This window comes from Protopterus annectens, chromosome 4.part0 (assembly GCF_019279795.1).
Source record: "Protopterus annectens isolate FY-2018-M chromosome 4.part0, PAN1.0, whole genome shotgun sequence".
NCBI lineage: Eukaryota > Metazoa > Chordata > Ceratodontiformes > Protopteridae > Protopterus > Protopterus annectens.
In genome coordinates this window covers 409865256-409884169 of record NC_056733.1, presented here as the reverse complement: position 1 = coordinate 409884169, position 18914 = coordinate 409865256, and the positions used below count along the sequence as shown (strand labels likewise).

Below are 18914 nucleotides of genomic sequence, written 5' to 3'. Positions count from 1 at the left end.
TTGGTCAAAGTTCAGATTACTGTCTACATATGTTCCCAGATCGAGGACTACTGGGTCAACTCTCAGGGGGTGTCTTATCGATGAAGTAATTAGGCTATTTGGCTGTTTTATCAAAAGGCTCTATAAGTAAGTGATTTCTTGCCATTGAGTTTTAACCCATGACTTTGGCATCAGTCATTTGTCTGTGTTAAATCTTCATACAAGATGTTTGTGTTGTGGGATATATCTATCATAGCTCCAAATTTGCAGTCAGCTGTGAACTTGGCAACCAAAGGCCCTTGACATTAGCCTTTATCTCAAAGAGGTAAATGCCAAAAAGGATTGGCCCCAGTATGGAGCCCTGAGGGCCCTGTGCGTGAGCCAGCAGGCAATCCAGCGAGTTATGTAGGGGTTTATGCAGTGTGGTGAAGTTCGTTTCTTCTTACTGTGAACATCATTAGTGGACAAAACATCTTCTGACAGGGTATGCTATCTGGCAAGGGGTCTCTTACCCTGAACCGCTCCTGCACCTAAAGGGTTTGGTTCTCCTTTATCTACACCGGCATGTACTGGCATAGCCCAGCAAGATGTGTCTGACATGTGTCACGGAGGATTTTGGGATCACAGCAGAGGGTCACAGGAAAAGAGATAAGTGATCTGCAGCCTGGCTTAAGGAAACAAAAGATTTACAAACCCTAGGATAAAGCATGTTTCAGATGATTTTTTTTTCTTTTTAGGTGCAAGTGGACTTGATAGCAAAGTCAGCGGTATCAACATCCATCAAATCAGGGTAAAAACACCATCCAGAATAATACACTGACACTATTATGGGCTGACTAAGGGCAGCAATAGCAGAAAATATAAATTATGTCCCTAGACAGCAAATAGGGCTAAACTGCATTACATACGGCAGAAATGTTTTAAAACGGGCTAAGCCTTGTTCTGCAACCTGCTCAGTGTAGTAAATAATAGCACACGCAGTCAAAGTAGCAAGTAAAATTCACTTGTCCAAATACTGCCAAAAAATCAAACATATGCCTTCAAATAAAACAGCTTTTTAAAACAATATCAATAAGCATTTACTTAGAGATTCCCTTGTCAGAAATGAAAAAACTTCTCCACAGAAAATGCAAATAAAGTAATTTATAGAAAAATTATGACTTAACAAAACAAATGGCTATAGCAGTGTTAAAATCAGTAATGAATATTACATAAATGGAAGAAGAATGCGAAAAATGCAGTATTTTCCTGTCAGAACCTCAAAATTATGCATATAAACAGGTGTGAATAAATTGTGATTCTGCATGTACAAGGCAGTCCCTAGTGTTCAACAGACACCACAGAATTTCAGATTCCAAGTACAAGTCATAAACACTTTAGAAAAGCCCCATAACTGCTTAAGAGCAGTATTAGGCATAGAAATCATAAAGTAGTTAAGTTAGAATTCCCAGAGGAATAAAGAGCACTACCAAACAACAAGTATATTAAAATATAAAGTTAGAACGCACATTATTTTTAAATAATACAGAAAGAACTCAAAAGTATAAAATACAGAGGAAAGGAAGTTCCCAAAGGGATCTTATCCGAGTCTGTAAGATGTAATCCACCAATGCAGGTTGCTAAGGAGATTCAACTGTGTGATTCTGGCACTAAAAGACTGAACAACTCCTTCCTGTGTCAGGAGCTAGCCTTTCCCCGATGGAAGGAATTCTGCGCTCTAGAAAATTGCCAGTGTGGGTTTGTACATGCAGAAAGCCCATATGCCACTGAGGCAGTGTGAATGATGAACATATCTTTCCAGAGCCAAAATCTGTGACATTATAATGGCACTTATTTTTTCCACACTGAAAAAAAAAACAACTATGACTGCATGGTGGCCCACATTAGGGCAAATGACCTTAGGTGCTCAACCCAAGGGAAAATGCTGAAGGATATGACTGACCTTGTTTAGGTATGTGTCAGGGGCAGGACAGACACTGGTTTTGAGTTGCATTTTACCACTTAAGAATGATATCAACATTAAAGGAGAAGATTACTGGCTTCAATAAAGTACAGTTTTGTACCTACCATAAATGTAGATGTTCGAGTGTATTTACTGCTGCAGTCATTATACACGGGTTATCCTGCCGTCAGGCGGTCCCGCAGTCGGCCAGAGTTCCAAAGTCTTGGTCCGGCATCAGTTGCTGTTGCTTCTTCCCTGACGTCAGTGCGCCAGGGGTATATAAGATGCAGCAGACGCCATTTTCTTCAGTTTTTCTTGCCCCAGATTCAGGTGCCCCCAAATAAGTAGGCAATACATATTGCTAATAAAACATACATAAAAAGTAAAACAAAAAAATTCAGTTACCAGCAAATACACCACATAGGTAGTATAGGGTAGAAAGGTATAGATAAGTACCAGCTAAGAAAGAGGGGATGGAGGGAGGGTAACCTGGACTGCAGCAGTGAATACACTCGAACATCTACATTTATGGTAGGTACAAAACTGTACTATGTTCGTTTTTCACTGCTGCAGTCTTTACACTTGGGTTGAATTCCAAAGTTGAGGTAGGGTGGCCGGTTCTATAGAGGATTTGGGGTGGCTATGAGGCCCTGCAGCACTGCAGTGGCAAAGCCAGCTCTGGATTTAGAATAAAGAGGCAAGTGATAATGTTTGTTAAAGGTGTGCACTGAACTCCAAGTTGCAGCCTCCAGGATATCTTTGGTAGGTACTCCTCTAAGGTAGGCAGTTGAAGTGGCTGTTGCCCTGGAGGAATGTGGCCTAACGTTGCTAGGTACAGTTTCCCCATGATGTGTGTAGCAGAAACGGATACAGTGTCCTATCCACTTTGAAATGGTCTGCTTTGAAATAGCCTTTCCCTGTGATCCTGCAGCATATGCTACGAACAACTGCTCAGTTTTCCTGAAAGCTTTTGTTTTGTCCAAGTAGAAATGTAGCTGTCTGTGTATGTCCAATGAATGCAGAAGTCTCTCCCCCTTTATTCTGGGGATTTGGATAAAAAGTTGGCAAGTGAATAGTTTGGTTAAGAGCCACACTGGAGACCACCTTTGGCATAAGTGAAGGGTTTGTTCTTAAAGAAACCCTGTCTTGGTGAAAAATAATGAAAGGCTCCACTGCCATTAGTGCCTGTAACTCTGAGATTCTTCGTGCTGAGGTTACTGCCAGAAGTAGAGCAGTTTTCCATAACAAATATTTTAATTCTGCTGAATTGGCTGGCTCAAAAGGAGGTAAAGTTAGTTTTTCCAAGACAAAATTGAGGTCCCAAGTTGGTGTTGGTACTCTCCGGGGCGGTCTTATGTTTATAGCCCCTCTGAGGTACTGTTTTAGCAATGGATGAGAGAAAATACGAGGATCTGTGTTATAATGAGCCGATATGGCAGAGGCGTGGATCTTAATGGATGAAAAGGCCTTTGTCCAGCATCTCAGTTAAGTATTGCAATATCTGAGGAATATTTGGGACAAGAGGGTCAAAGCTTCCACATTTCTGAATAGGATTTCCTGGTGCTAGGTCTCCTGGCCTCCAAAATGACATCCATAACAGCTTTAGAGAGAGGTGTTGTCCGCTTGACTAAGGAATCTGCCATGCAGCCAGGTTTAAGGTTTTGAGCTGGCTGTGCAGGATCTGATTGTTTTGTTGAGTCAGAAGATGCGAAATTTGAGGTAAAATCCATGGTGGGCCTTGAGCTAAGTTCTTTAAGATTGGGTACCAGTGCTGGCGTGGCAAGTCTGGGGCAATCAGGATCATTTTTGGCTTTTCTTGTCCGGCTTTTAGGAGTACCTTTGAAAGGAGAGGCAGTGGTGGGAAGGCATAAACTTTTAGGCTTTTCCAGCTGAAAGAGAGAGCATCCACTTTCCATGCTTGTGTGTGGTAAGTCCTTGTGCAGAATTTCTGTAGTTGGCAATTCATTGGGGAGGCAAAAAGATCTATGTCTGGGCTCCCCCATTTTTGTGTTATCATGCTGAATACTTGTGATTTTAATTTCAACTCGTGAGGATCCATGATATTTCTGCTTAAGCCGTCTGCCAGAGTATTTTTCTTTCCTGGAAAGAATTGTGCTTGCAGATGAACTTGATAGGTTAGAGCTGTGTTCCACAAGGTCATGGCTTGCCTGCAGAGGGGTTAAGAGTGAGTGCCCCCTTGCTTGTTTATGTACCACATAACTGTGGTGTTGTCTGTTTTTAGTAATAGTTGTCCTGGATGCAGAAGGTCCTTGAAAGCTGTCAGGGCATTTTGTACAGCTAGCATCTCTTTCTGATTGATGTGAAGATGCATTTGGTCTGTGGCCCACTTGCCCTGAATACATTTTCCTGCCATGTGTGCTCCCCAGGAATAATCCGAAGCATCTGTTGGTGTCTGCCTGGCTGTGGGTAGAGTGAAAGGCTGTCCCTTGTTGAGGTGACATGCCTGTGCCCACCATCGAAACTCCTGTTGTAGGCAGGGAATAAGTGGTATTACTGCTTCCAAACTGTGACAGTGTTGAGTCCAAACACTTTTTAGGTAACATTTTAATTTCCTCATATGCAGTCTGGCATATGGTATTAGTAGTATGCAGGATGCCATGAACTCAAAGGCCTGCAGAATTTTTCTTACAGGGAGTTGAGTTTTTGTTGCCATCAATTGAAAGTAATGAGTCAATTGTCTTTGCTTGTGTGGCGCGAGATAAGCCATCTGGGCCGTTGTATTTAAGCTGGCACCCAGTAATATTATCTCTTGTGAGGGCACTAGTTTTGACTTCTTTTCGTTTACTGTGTACCCTAGGCAAATTAGCAATCTTTTTACAAACGCCAGATGCTGTAGAACAGGGGTGTCCAACCTTTTGGCTTGCTGGGGCCGCATTGAGTGAACAGAAATGGTCTTGGGGCCGCATATAAAATATATCATATAGTTAACTCTTTCGTTGCTCTGGAAGACCACAGTCGACCTCCTGACTGTACTGTAGGTGCATTTGAACAATGAATAAATGTAATAAATGCCTAATATTTGCCTTAAAATTCTAATTCTAATTCTAATTCTCTAATCTAACAGTTAACTCTTAACATCTTTGTTAATATATATATATATTTTAATTTTTTTTTTTTTTTTTTTTTTTTTTTTTTTTTACAAAGAAACAGATATTCACTACAGCACTAGCATTTCTCACTGGGAAAACCATTCCAGCACTCCAACTACGTAAAATGTCAACATCAGCAGTCCTACAATACTATAATCCACAAAAATAACCCAACAAATTTGCAATAAAGCAAAGAATTCACATTACTGACTTAATAAAACAATTCTGAATAAGCTACAAGAGGGTCTCACCCAAACAAATAACTGGTGCCAGAAATATGACCTCAAGCTAAATGCCAAAAAATGTATCATCTTCCCCTTTGAGGAGAGTGATGTCCCCACAAATTATCACATTAATAACAATGTTTTGTAAGCACGCAATAAGTCGTATGGTACTTGGGCAGCCAGGTTGATAGAAACCTGACTTTTGACCACCATATTGTCTCTGTTGTAAGGAAAGCTTTTTACATGGCCCACTTCATTAGTAAGGGTATCTCATCCAGGGACAAGGCGGTCATAATATCCCTGTATTCTTCCTTTACAAGAGCCATTATTGAGTGTAATGCCCTTTGGCATGTGCCTCAGCAAAACACCCTGCCAAAAGAAAGACTACAATCATTTCTGACAAAAAAGTTCAAAGGACTAAGTTCACTTAGTTATCCAAACAGACTAAAAAGCTTCTTGCTTTCCTCTGTCTCTCACTGGCCCCTATAAATTTCATCATTGGCTTGCTTTCCAGGCTAAGAAAGATCCTGTCTTAAGAGACTTCCTCTACCTCAGAAATACTGGTTATACTTAAAACGCTTACTACAAAGACCACAGCTTTCACTGCAACATAAACAAGCCACTTTTATGGACAGGTTCTTGACACAAAAACCTTCAACTTCTGTAAAAAGCTCTTCTCATTATCAAACAGTGTAGTTCAGCAACACGATGGCTGGATGGATAGCCATAAATGTAGTCCTTGGGTAAGTAGCATAGCCTTCATCAAACCAGATGGAAAATCCACATACTAACCTTTCCCAACTGGATGGGTAAGATCTAATATTGGTTACTCAAATCTAGTTGCCCAAGAAGAGGGACATGTTTAACTAAGAATTCCATTTGCAAAATTATATTCAGCTATGTACAAACAGCTTTCTCCTAAAAACTTAACTCATTGATATTTGCCTTGCTGTAATTATAACTGTAAAAAAATGTTTTTAAGTTTATTCTGTATCTCAATAATTCTCACTGTTATGAAATGTAATCTCTGCCATATTGTACGCGTACTACATCCATAATTTGCTCTCTCTCTCTCTCTCATGTATTGTATTATATTGTTTTGTGTTATTTTTGGAGCTTTTCTCCCCGGGCCTCCGCTGAAAATGGACCTCTGCCCAGTCGGACTTTCCCGGTAAACAAATGTAAAATAAAATAAAATAAATAAAAATAAACTTCCTTCCAATCTAAAGCCATTTGACAGACATTTTAATTTGTGCAGAAGTTACTCACAGACTGACAGTTTACTGAGCTGTAATGCTGACCTTCGCTTTTGAAAAAAACAAATTCCCAGACTTTGTCAATAGCTCCAAGTGTAGAGAGGATTATTTATTTATTATATATTTATTTATTTTTGGAAAACATCTTTAAAACTGTTAAAATGATTACACACCCAGAAACACAGAAAAGTTATTGTGATTATGTAAACCACAGACTGCTGCAAGAAATCAAAGTCACATTAGCACTCTATGCTTATGTCTGAACAGATGAATCATACCTGTCAATTCCAAAAGAAGTAAACTAGCTTAATAAGAAGGTTATTAGCAAGGTTACATGGCAGTTTATATTAGAAATAAGCAGAGATATTAAAAAGGATCTGTTTTTCATAATTTTGCCGAAAAGTCTTCCAAGGTAAATACAACTTCTGATTTAGTATGGAACCATACCTCTCAACCTTAGAGCAAGAAATCTGGACAAAGCGAAAAATAAAAGTGGGACACAGGCCCAAAAATAGTTATGCATCACAGACACCATTGAAACAACTGTAGCTGCAAACATTATACATCACTTATAATCTTTCTATCCCATTATTGTCAGTTAAACATTATATGGCTCATTCAGCCCTGCCTTCTTTTGCATCAAAGAAAACCATGCTTTGAAATGACAAATGCATTAAAAATAATAAATAAAACACATTGCATCAACATCCTGCAACTTCCTACCTGCAAGCAACCACAGAGCTTTCACTGAAACTAGGGCTGCTTGTTTCCCCAGAATGACAGCTCTCCCTAATTAAGTCTAATGGTATACAATCTACCAGTATCTGGATTACCTGAAATAAATTAAATTATGGCCTGTAAATTGAAAGTACACTTTGTTTAATTAAACTAAACCCACTTACTATATTTTTCAGTAACATCCCAATATCCATTTCTAGGTCACTTTACAAGACATTGGCAGTGGTAGACTTGGCATCCTTCAGAACCCCACAGGCCCACGCTAATACATTGTCCATTAAATGTAAATATCCATCCACTGTAAATGGCAAGAAGCTATGTCTTAAAAAATCTACTTCTGGCATGCGTACCCAAGTATTACGTTTTGAAACAAAGAAACATATTCTCCACAGTCCGTAAGTCTCTGTCTTTAATAATCATCTACTGTTGCAGCACTCCCAACACATAAGCACACACATACACACTAAAATCCCCAACATTTAAAAATGACATTGTGCCCACTTGATTTGCCAGTATTGATGATCCGCCAAAGCTATGCTTACTGTTGTCCAATCTACCACTGCTTAGAACCCACCAATGAAAAAACAGTACTAGGTGCTTTTTTATTTGTCTGAACAAACAATACAACTTTATATGCAACAGTCCCACATAGTCAGTCCACTACTGACCCATTAACCCTAGGCTGCTGTCTCATTCTTACTCCCTGGAACTGCATTACCTTGGATGACTACTTTTATTTCCTAAGCAAAAGACACAAATTGGAAGATGAGGCAAAAATCCAGACATTGTTTGAAAATCCATACAGTTAAGAGGTATGAGTTCATGTTCAATACAACACTCTCCCTGTCAGGAAAGCCACAATTTAATGAAAGTGTACTCTTAATGTATGATATATTTGAGAGCTAACTTGTTTGTGTTCAGTAGGTAGACTGATCATTGTTAGCCTCTTTGTGCATACGTCTCTCTCTGTCATGCACACATATACACACATACACACACACACTCTTCTTCTACTTTCACGCACACAATTCTGCTTTCATGTATGCACTCACTCACTCCGTACTTACCTATTAACACAGGTAATTGCTGTCCCTTTCAAAGGCAACAGCGGCAAATCCATACACGAGTCCCTCTTCACCGAGAACACACACACTGATTTTTCGGCGCAAAATAATGGAGTAAACACACTGACCCTTTTTTGGCTCAAAAACAAAACTAGAAGGGTGCTTTGGCGCATGTGCACACTGACATTAGCGTTACAGGTCACAGGAGCAAAAAACACAAAACAAAAAAAGTGTTTTGGAGCATGCGTACATCCATGTTGCAGTTAGAGGTTGAGGGCCGCACGGAAGAGCTCTGAGGGCCACATGCGGCCCGCGGGCCGCAGGTTGGACACGTCTACTGTAGAAGAATGTCCTTGCTCTCTGCTTGAATAAGGCAGTCATCCAAGTATGGGTATATTTGAATTCCTTTTTGTCTGCAAAATGTAATTACTGGTGCCAGGCATTTTGTGAAGACCCTGGGTGCAGTACACAAGTGAAAGGGCAGTGCAGAGAATTGGTAATGCATTGAACCAGCTTTGAATCCGAGGTATCTTCTGCAATTTTGTCTGATAGGAGCATGCAGGTATGCCTCTTTGAGGTCCAAAGTAACAAGCCAAGCCTTCTTGCCCAGCATGGGAAGAAGCTGCTGAAGAGTCAACATTTTGAATTTCGGAACATCCAGGTAAGTATTTAGAGTAGAAAGGTCCAGTATGGTTCTCCAGGCTTTGTCTTTTCTGGGGACCAGGAAAAGTCTTGAGTAAAATCGTTGTCCTTGTCCCTGTTGTGGCACTTTTTGAATAGCTCTCATGTCCATGAGGGCTGTAATTTGTTGTTGTGCCTCTGCCCATTGATTTGGTGGCAGGTCTGGCATTCCTTTTAGCCTTGGTAGAGTGTGAAAGTGGAACCTGTAACCCTGAGAGACAGTATTCAGAACCCATTTGTCTTGGGTGATTGTATGCCAATTTTGTGAAAAGTGCTAGTTTTCTCCCTAAGGGAGCTTCCAAAAGGTAAGTGCTTGGCATTTGAAGGGGGAAGTCATTTGGACTGTTTCCTATACGGTTGTGACTTGTCTTCCCCTCCTTTTGGGGTTGAAGCACCCCACTGTCGTGGTATGTAAGAGCCTTGGGGCTGAGATCTGCCTCTTGGGCATCTGTATCTGCCTCTTTGTGGTCTGTCTGACACTGGAAAGGACCAATTTTTGGAGGGCCAACTTCTGCTAAATCGAGGTGGCTGTACCTGAAAGAAATCCTTCACTGTTTGCATATATTTTGCCTTATCCTCCATTTTCTTTAATACCTCTTCTGCCTTAACACCAAATAAAATATCCTGCTGTAAAGGAGCATCCAATAATTTTGCCTTAACATGATCAGGTAAACCTTGTTCTTTTAACCAAGCATGCCTTTTTATCACAGATCCTGTAACTGCTGCTCTACAAAAAGCCTCTAATGAATCAAAACCACATTGCAGAGTATGTTTACCCTCTTGTTCAGCTGCATGCAATAAATCCTGCATTTCCTTATAGTCAGGATGTTCTGAACTTGTAAGCATTTTCTGTTTTAACAGAGACATTAAATATTGTTGGTATTTAAGCATATGAAACTGGCAATTTAAAGCCCTCACTGCTAAAGTTGCAGAAGTCTAAACTTTCTTCCCCCATCTGTCTAATGCTCTAGAATCCCTGTCAGAGAGAACTGGATTTTTAGCCATGGAAGCCCCTTTGGGACCCTGGGAAATAGTTTCTGGGTCTGCAACAGGGTTTTTATAAAGACATTTGTGAGAGTCTGGGACTCTGTAGTACCTGTCTGGCTTGACTGGAGCAGGGGGCAAAGAATCAGGATTTAAACTGGATTCAGAGAACACATCATCCACAATATCTAACACTGGCGGAATAGCAAGGGGCCTGTGCTGAGGCAATAAAATAAAAGTCTCTGAGCCTTTTCTTGGATTCTGAGTAATCCTGGCCCTCCCAATGGAAATGCTCCCTTATGGTATGTAAAGTTTCCCCAAAAGAGTAATCCTCAGGAGGAGAGGCTGAAGGAAATGATTCTTCAGCATCAGAGTCCTCATAGGGGGGTAAAGAGTATCTTTGGGTCTGAAGAGGAATCAGAAGAAATGGAAATCTGGTCAGAGGAATCATAGTCTGTATCCTGCCTAGGCCTTTTATCTGGAGGGGGATGGGAACCCCTGATCAGAGTAATTAAGTCTTCAGCCATTTTAAGCATCTGTTTTTCAGGCATGGGTGCTTGTCCAGGTGAATGCTGTACTTGCTTCTTTGTCTTTAATGGAGTTTTAGACTTGGCTGTAGATTTAATGGTAATTTGTGATGGTCTGAAGACACCCTCAGAAGCCAATGCCTGCTCAGCAGCTCCAGACCCATCTGAGGGGTTAGTTTCCGTAGGCCCAACACCTTGAGTTTCCAGAGGCCTAGACATCTCCACGTGGGAGTTGGAGGCGGCCTGTGGGTCTGAGGTAGCAGGTGTCAGGGGCTGCAAAAGCGCCTCACTGAGAGAACCAGCAAACCGGCCTAGAAGAGGCTTCGTCGTCAGTTATGGGCCTCGGATGCCTGTCCTTATCTTTGCCTTTTTTGTGTATTCCGGTCCTCGGTTGTTCCGACGGCATGGTATAATTGAACCTTCGGCCAAAGTAATGGCGAGCAAAATCAAACAGACGTTTAATAGTGCGCTTGTTAAATCTAGCACAAAACCGACTAGTGACGTCGTGGTCTGGGCCTAGGCATGGAATACAGTAAGAATGAAAATCCTTATGAGGTATTTGCTTCCCACAAGAAATACAATTATTAACTTTTACTGACATCGGTCTGAGGCAAGGAAAAAGTTTCCCCAACGGGGTACTTAGCTTTATTGAAGACTTCGGTTCTGAAATTCGAATTGAAAATCTCAGGAGTCGGCCGACCGGCACTTGCGAACTGCTTTTGCTTCGGGCACCACACGGCAAGAAAGACTGGAGAAAATAGCGTCGGCTGCATCTTGTATACCCCTGGCGCACTGACGTCAGGGAAGAAGCGACAGTAACCGACGCCGGACCAAGACTTTGGAACTCTGGCCGACTGCAGGACCGCCCGAAGGCAGGATAACCCAAGTGTAATGACTGCAGCAGTGAAACACGATGAACATCTGGGTAAGCAGCTGTTGTTATTCTAGGGTATGCAGTTAAGTGTCTCTGCTTGGGAAGAGATGGTTGACAGACCCTCCTACTGTGGCAAGGATGGTCTGCCCTTCTCTTACCAGGGCTAACATATTTTGGCTGAATCACTGTCTGCCGATACAGTGCCTTACCTCTATAAACCCAAATACATTTATTCTAGATGACTTCAATTATTTCACAATAAACTGCGAACAGAAAGCAGGCCTGGCAGTTCCCTGACTATGTAAACTACCTAAAACAGATGACAGACATACCACCTACGGGACAATATCCTGACTTCTCCTCTTATTAATACTGGCCCCTCTTGTACAACTCCACAGGTATCCTTCTCCATTGTTAAATAAGATCACAAAACAGTGCATTTCACTTATAAGGCTATAGGTAGTCCCAAAACAAATACATCCATTTTAAAGGAATTCTCAGAACCAAACCTCCTGCAGCTACTTAAGTTATACAAATAATTTCCACTGCATCCAAAACAAAACAAAACATGCTGTAGTAGCCAGTTCAAACCAGGCAATACAAGAGAAAAGACAAAAGTTCCAAAAATAACTTGTCTAAAAACTCCAGGAAGCAAGTGGTAGTATATAATCCAAAACAACTAGTTTAATAACTCCAATAAGCAAGTTGTGGTTAGGCTCTTTTGTCTGTAACAACCATAGACTTCTTCAGAAACTGAATACATGGTTGTTGGTGCCCTAATCCAATTTTATTCTTGCTGATTCCCACGACATCCTTAACCAGGATACTCCACAAGTACAGTAAAAGCTTCTACCTGTGAGCACCACTCTCACTTAAACAGCTGCAAAGAGAAATTACCTATCCCTATTAAACATGGTGAAATTAAAAAAAATAAACCCTTATGGTGAAATGAATGGACAAATAAACATTACAAAGAAAAAAGAATAAAGGGAAGATGCTCCAGAGACCTCAACCTCATTACCACACTCAACGAAATGTGCTAGAGGGGCAGATTCATAACCCAGAGACTGCCCATGTTATGGAATAGACTTCTCATACATGTCAAACAGAGCACCTCACTGGCCCTCTTCAAGAGAGATCTTGATGAGTGGATGGAAAATAGAAAATTCATCCCGGGGATCACTCAAATGGCTCTACTCAACAGAGGCACTGGGAACTAAGGTCAGGTGGCACGATGCCAGGGTAATCCAATGGGCTAGCCTTGTAAAGGCTCCAGGGCCATTAGCCTAGTACATACCTATGAACCTACGAACCCATACGAGATCACATACACCCATTCTTAAGAGGGTACTCAAACATGCTAACAAAGAACCTACAGCGTCAAAAACATAAACCTGACTATGAACTTAAAATGGACACGGACACCAAAAGCCAATACAGATCATTCTTCATCTATGTTAGAAAATTAGGAAACCACATCTGCCTGTGTTCTGAATTAAGCCACAATGACACGTGCCCTTTCTGATCTGGAAGACATAGTAGCGAATATCCTGTCCGACAAATTTAGTGAAGACTTCACATCACTCACCATCCTAACTGCTTCTCAGATTTGTCAGTCCTTGATCATGCCCTAAGATAACTTAAGAAAAAAGTCTTAGCAGCCCTCGCTAAAGCAAAGGACATATCACCCATTGGTCCTGATAATATAACAGAAAACATGTTAATTAGTAACAAGTACGGCCCATTAGAAAGGACAGTAGTGCAAGTAAGCTTACCACAGCAGTAGATAAAGAAATCACTGTTGCCGTAGCTTCAGCTACATGGGTTATATCCTGCTAAGTGTTAGTTAGCTTGAGCTGAGCTGATTAAAAAGGTGTGTTTGGAGACCAAGCCCTTCAGAGACTTCATGCCAAAAGAGACAAGGAGGCTAAAGCCCTTAACAAGGACAATGCTAAAAAAATGAAAAAAAGATCTTTACCCTGGCAACAAAAACATACAAAAATAAGGGGGATGGAGGGAAGGAGTAGCCAATGAAGTTTTTTTTCATTCAAACATCTACTGTCATGCTTGCACAACTGTATTATGCTCATCATTAGGATCACAGCTGCTGTAGCTTTAGTTATCTGGGTAGATTACCACAGCCTAGACTGACTGGGAGGAGGAAGGATGAGGATCTAAAATTCCCTGGAGAATGATCCTAGCAAAGCCTGACCTAAAGCTGGAAAAGGAATCAGGCATACAATGCTTTGTAAAAGCGTGAACAGAGAACCAAGATTATTTCTAGGATCCAACCTTTTCCAAAATGCCAATAATGAAGCCAAGCTCATGACAGAATGCGCATTGACCCTGCCTGGAATTGTCTTGTTCTGGTGTGTATAAGAAAAGGTAATAGCAAGAGACAACCACATGGAAATAGTCTTGAAAGATTTTTTTTTTCTCTGGCAAGATAGTACCCGAGATGTCTACAGCTAGTCAAGGTATGGAGTAGCCTTTCTCCCTCATTTTTAGGATCTGGAAAGAAGACAGGGAAATGGAGATCTTGGCTCAAGGTAAACTTAGATACTACTTTAGACATAAAAGAAGGATTATTTTGCAAACATAGAACATGTTCCTTTGAGTATATTAATAAATTTAAATATGTACCAACGGGAAGTTTTTCATGTAACAGTAAGGGGGTTATTTATGCCTTAAGATGCCCGTGTGTTTTTTTTTATATTGGTGAAACAAAAATAAGTTTTAAGGTGAGGTTAATGGAACAAATCAGGGACATAAAAAATCAAAAGGAAGACAAGATTTTGGCATGCCCTTTTAGAGATACACATAGTAGTGATTTTTCTATGCTTCAAGGTTGCATTTTAGAGTAAATATTTGTTGAAAATGATGATGAAATTCTCTTGAAAGAAAAACCGTTATACAAGTAATCTGTTTTTATTCTCAAATATGACACTATGGTCCCTGTGGGACTGAATGGAGAAGTTAATTGGAAGTATTTTATTTAATTGTTTAATTGCATTATTAACTGGTTGAGTTTGTGTTTTTGTATAAAAGCACATTTTTAGCTGAATTTTGTAATTCCTTGAAGGTCTTGCACAGAGGCACTAGAGAATATAGTATTTTGGGTTTGAATTAGTGGTCTTGATTTTTTTATTTGTACTAGTTGTTTGGATAAACTGATTAGTTCTCAAGGAAACCATATTGTTGTGGAAAATGAGATAAGGCTGACCCCCCCCACCCCACTCCCATAAGAGCTTCCAACTCAGACACTCTGCTTGCAGAGGTCAGGGCAATCAGTAAGACTGTTTATTGTGTTAAGAAGCTTCAAGTAAGCCCAATAAGCTGGTTAAAATGGAGCAAGAGTTAGTTTTTCTAATACCAATTTCAAATCCAAAGGAGACACCTGTTTCCTAGGAGGCTTGGTATGCAACACCCTTTCAAACATTTTCACATGGGATTACACTGAAAAAGGAGGATCTATGGGCAGAATTGCTGAAATGGCCAACAAATGAACCTAGAGGAAGTTTGCTTGGCTGAATTCTCAAAACCTTCAAAAAGATGTCAAAAATGAGTAAGACAGGACAGTAACTCATACAACTGCTGTGGAACCAGAGATACAGTAGCCCTGAATGGGTGTTGGTTCTCTTCTTGGGAACAATTAGAAAAACTTTTCCATTTACTAATATATGATTTTTCTTGTAGTGGGTTCTCTTACCTCTTTTAACATTTAATACATCCTCAGTAAAAAAAAAAAAGTGCCTACAAGACATTAAGATTCTATCATTTGGGAAGTCACTTGTAGTTGTTTGGGTCCAGGATGCATCAAACACCCATTGTCCTGTCTAAGTAGGCCCAGTCTATGTGGACGTTTGTGGTAATTGCTTCTGATCATTTCTAAAAGAAGGGAGAGCCCACTGTTGCCTAGGCCAGAAATGAGTCACCACAATGATCTTTGTGGAGTCCTTCTGAATGTTCAGAAGGACTCCGGACATTAGTGGAAAGGGTGGAAACGCATACAGGAACATTCCTGTGCAAGAAAAAGAGAACTATTGGTCTTCCAGGCCTTCTTGCATGGGATGCTGGAGCAGAATGTTGCCAACTGATTGTTGAGAATGGAGATAAAAATATTATATTAGATGTTCCCCACAGATGGATCAATTCCTAGAAGACTCTCAGATTCAACTTCCATTTATGAGGGTCTGTCCTGGTCATGCTCAGCTTGTATGCCACACAATTTTGCAATGACAGTATGTAAGATGCCTGCAGAGTAAGACTGTGCTGAAAAGCTATATCCTATGCTAGCATGGCTGTCTGAGCAGAGGGTAAGATCTGTTTTCCCCTGCTTGTCTGGGTACCACATCACTGTGTTGTTGTCTGTAAACGTAAACACTTTCAGAAGTCCCAGGGACCATAGCTGACTGAGACAGTTGACAGCATTTTTAAGTGCCAACATCTCTTCTATATTTATTCATTTTTATCTGTCTTTCATATTTCAAAGACCCTGCACTTTTATCCCCAAAGACACTACTCTTCAAAGTTTTTGGCATCTGTTGTCACACACTGTTCTGGAAATGGGAAAGAGAATGGGAGACTTAGTTTTGACAATTCTGACGTCTCCACAAACAAAAAAAAAAATCTCCCTGTACACAAATCCAAAAACTGGATTCAGGAAAGTCAGGGGATGTTGATGTTGGGACCACAGAGATTTCAGGAACCACTGGATTTTTTGCACTGGAAGTCTTGCAAGAGGGATTATGAGAATCCTAAAAGCCATGAGACCCAGAATCCCAAGAAATTCTCTAGCTGAGATAATAGTCTTGAGTAAAAAACCTCAAGAATAGATATAGATCTACGTTTTTCCTATAGAAGAAAAGTTCATTGAAGTGAGACGTCCAAGTGACACTGCAAGACACAATCCTGTGAGAAGGAGTCAGAATTTTTTGCATGTTCTCTTGGAGCCCCAGTCCATCTAGGAGATCTCTTACCCATGTGAGAGATTCTGGACACTTGGAAAAAGACTGTGCAAAGATAAGAAAGTCATTTAAATAAGGACGCGGCACAGGTGAATACCTTGCATTCTGCAGCAGGCTATCACAGCAGCTAGACACTTAGTGAATACCCATGCAGCAGTGGATAGACCAAAGGGTAATGCAGATAAATGATAATTTGATCCAGAGACAGAAAACCATAAAAAATATCTGAAATATGGATGTACAGGAATTTGATGATATGCATCTTTTAAATCTAAGTTCCCCAGAAAAAAACTCAAATGGGGAATAAGGGATAACATTTTGAACCTGGCCACTATCACAAATAGGTTCAGAAAGGAAAATCCAGAACTGGTCTTCAAGATTTTTATTTCTTTTTTTTTTTTTCAATAGTTCTTTAGCACAAGAAGTATTCCTGCATAAAAACTTTATCCTAACTGAGGAGCAATGACCACTTCTATCACTCCGTAAGACAGCAGATGTTGAATGACAGGAGGGAAAAGGGGAGTTTGGTTTGGCAGATAAGAGGGATTCCCTTGAAAAAGGAGAGACTCCAACTGCCATCTGCAACTTTGATAGATTATCTGATGCTAAAGTAAGAGAAATGGAAGGGTTCAGACTTTCTGGAAGGATTATGGGTTTGCCAGGGTGTTAAGGGACAGGAGAGCCTTGTGTGTGTGTGTGTGTGTGTGTGTGTGTGTGTGTGTGTGTGTGTGTGTGTGTGTGTGTGTATATATATATATATATATATATATATATATATATATATATATGTGTGTGTGTGTGTGTGTGTGTGTGTGTGTATATATATATATATATATATATATATATATATATATATATATATATATATATATATATATATATATATATATATATATATAGTTATTTAGACTTCTTTGGACTTGCTTGATCTTGGTGGGGGGCTCCTTTTTTCTTGGAACTTATTTGGTTACCAATAATGAGTAGATTTATTTTGCTTTTTAAAGACGTTTGTAAGGGTAGCATTAAATCCCTTTGCAAACCTAGAGAACGAAGGTTGAAAATCTGAGAGATTCCTTGAATCACCTTACCTCTCTCATCGATTGATATTTTAAGGACCTCTGCAGTAGATGGTCCAAAAACTAATTCAATCCAATGGGGAGTTCAACATTTCCTTTCTGACATCTTCTGGAAGGTTTTGACAACATACCCAAGCAAACCTCTTCATAACAGTTTCAGAGGCAGCAGTGCTGGAAGTGGCATTAGCAGAATCATATGCACATTTCAAACAGTGAGTAGCCACTCACTGTTTGAAATGTGCACAGCCAATTGAGACACAGAAGCAACCAAATGACACAAGGCAGATTTATCCTCAGATGAGGAAACATATGCCACAACACTCCTCGTATTCTTATAAGATGCATGCATAAACTTGAACATATAAGCCTGACAGATGAGAATTCTAAAAACAAGTGTTGCAGAAGAATACACTCTTCCTCTAAATCTACCAAAAGCTTTCCCATCCTTGTCAGAAATAGAAAGATTAGAACTAACCAAATGTTTAGCAGCAGCAGCTGAGTTCACTAGTGCAATAGTTGTTGGGTCTGATTCTGATCTGGGATATGTAAAAACTTGCAAGACTGAGAAACTTTATAATCTATCTACTTTCTTGGGGGTCAGCAGACTGTCAGGCAAGTTACAGGCAGTGACAAAATCATCCTCCAATCCTGAAGAAACTGTAGTAGGTTCTGGAAAATTAAGTTGTAATTAATCATAGTACTTCTTCAGGGACTGTGGAATACCATGTTTTCACTGAAACACCGGATTCATTCTGGAAGTAGTTTCAGTGAAATAGAATCCTTCAAAGGGACTGGAAGAAGCCACAGTCTACTCAGTATCTAAGAAATCTGGGAAGACAAAACAGTTGTCCCTTCACAACCATTTTTTTGGCTCAAAAACTTGAACTTCTTCAGAAAATGGAAGGTTTCAGAAGACAGTGGGAGTCTCTCCCTATTTTTCAAGAGATTCCCTCTAATCTCCCAGATCAAACTCCTCTTTTCCTTCCTGTCATTCAGCATCTGCTCTCTCAGCGGGGTGATAGAAGCAGTCCTTCCTCCTCTTTATCTTTTACTAGAAGCTGTTAACATGGAAGGGGGAAGCCTGAATTAAACCCTGAACTATACCCAGTACTTCAGTCCTGTCCAAAGATACAAAGACAAGAGAAGAAATATGTCTAAGTTTTTGCCTCTTTTTGACAGGAATTTTTGAAAAAGACTACCTGCTTTTGCCAGGAAAAAAAATTGCCTAAAGCTAGTCATAGTATTCTGGCTAGGCAGAGTGGTAATCCCTGCCTCTAATACTAGCACTCCCTTGCCCATTAAGGGCACTCAAACAGCCACAGAAGATGCGTCTAACCCCCACTCTATGGTGGCTGTAGGGACTACACCAAGAAAAAAGATGAATGGCTGGAAGAACCAGAAACGGCTATGGCAGAGTTCCCAATCTATGACTGAGGCACTTCAGTAGCTTGCTGTGGTGGTAAAGGATGTTTAGTTTTTTTTTTCTTTGTGT

The 18914-nt window shown here is 40.3% G+C and overlaps 1 protein-coding gene across 2 annotated transcripts in view; it reads right to left on the bottom strand.

Moving 5' to 3' along the window:
- The window catches only part of VSIG10 (V-set and immunoglobulin domain containing 10), an 811575-nt gene that overhangs the window by 336650 nt on the left and 456011 nt on the right, over positions 1–18914 (bottom strand). The window lies entirely within an intron of this gene.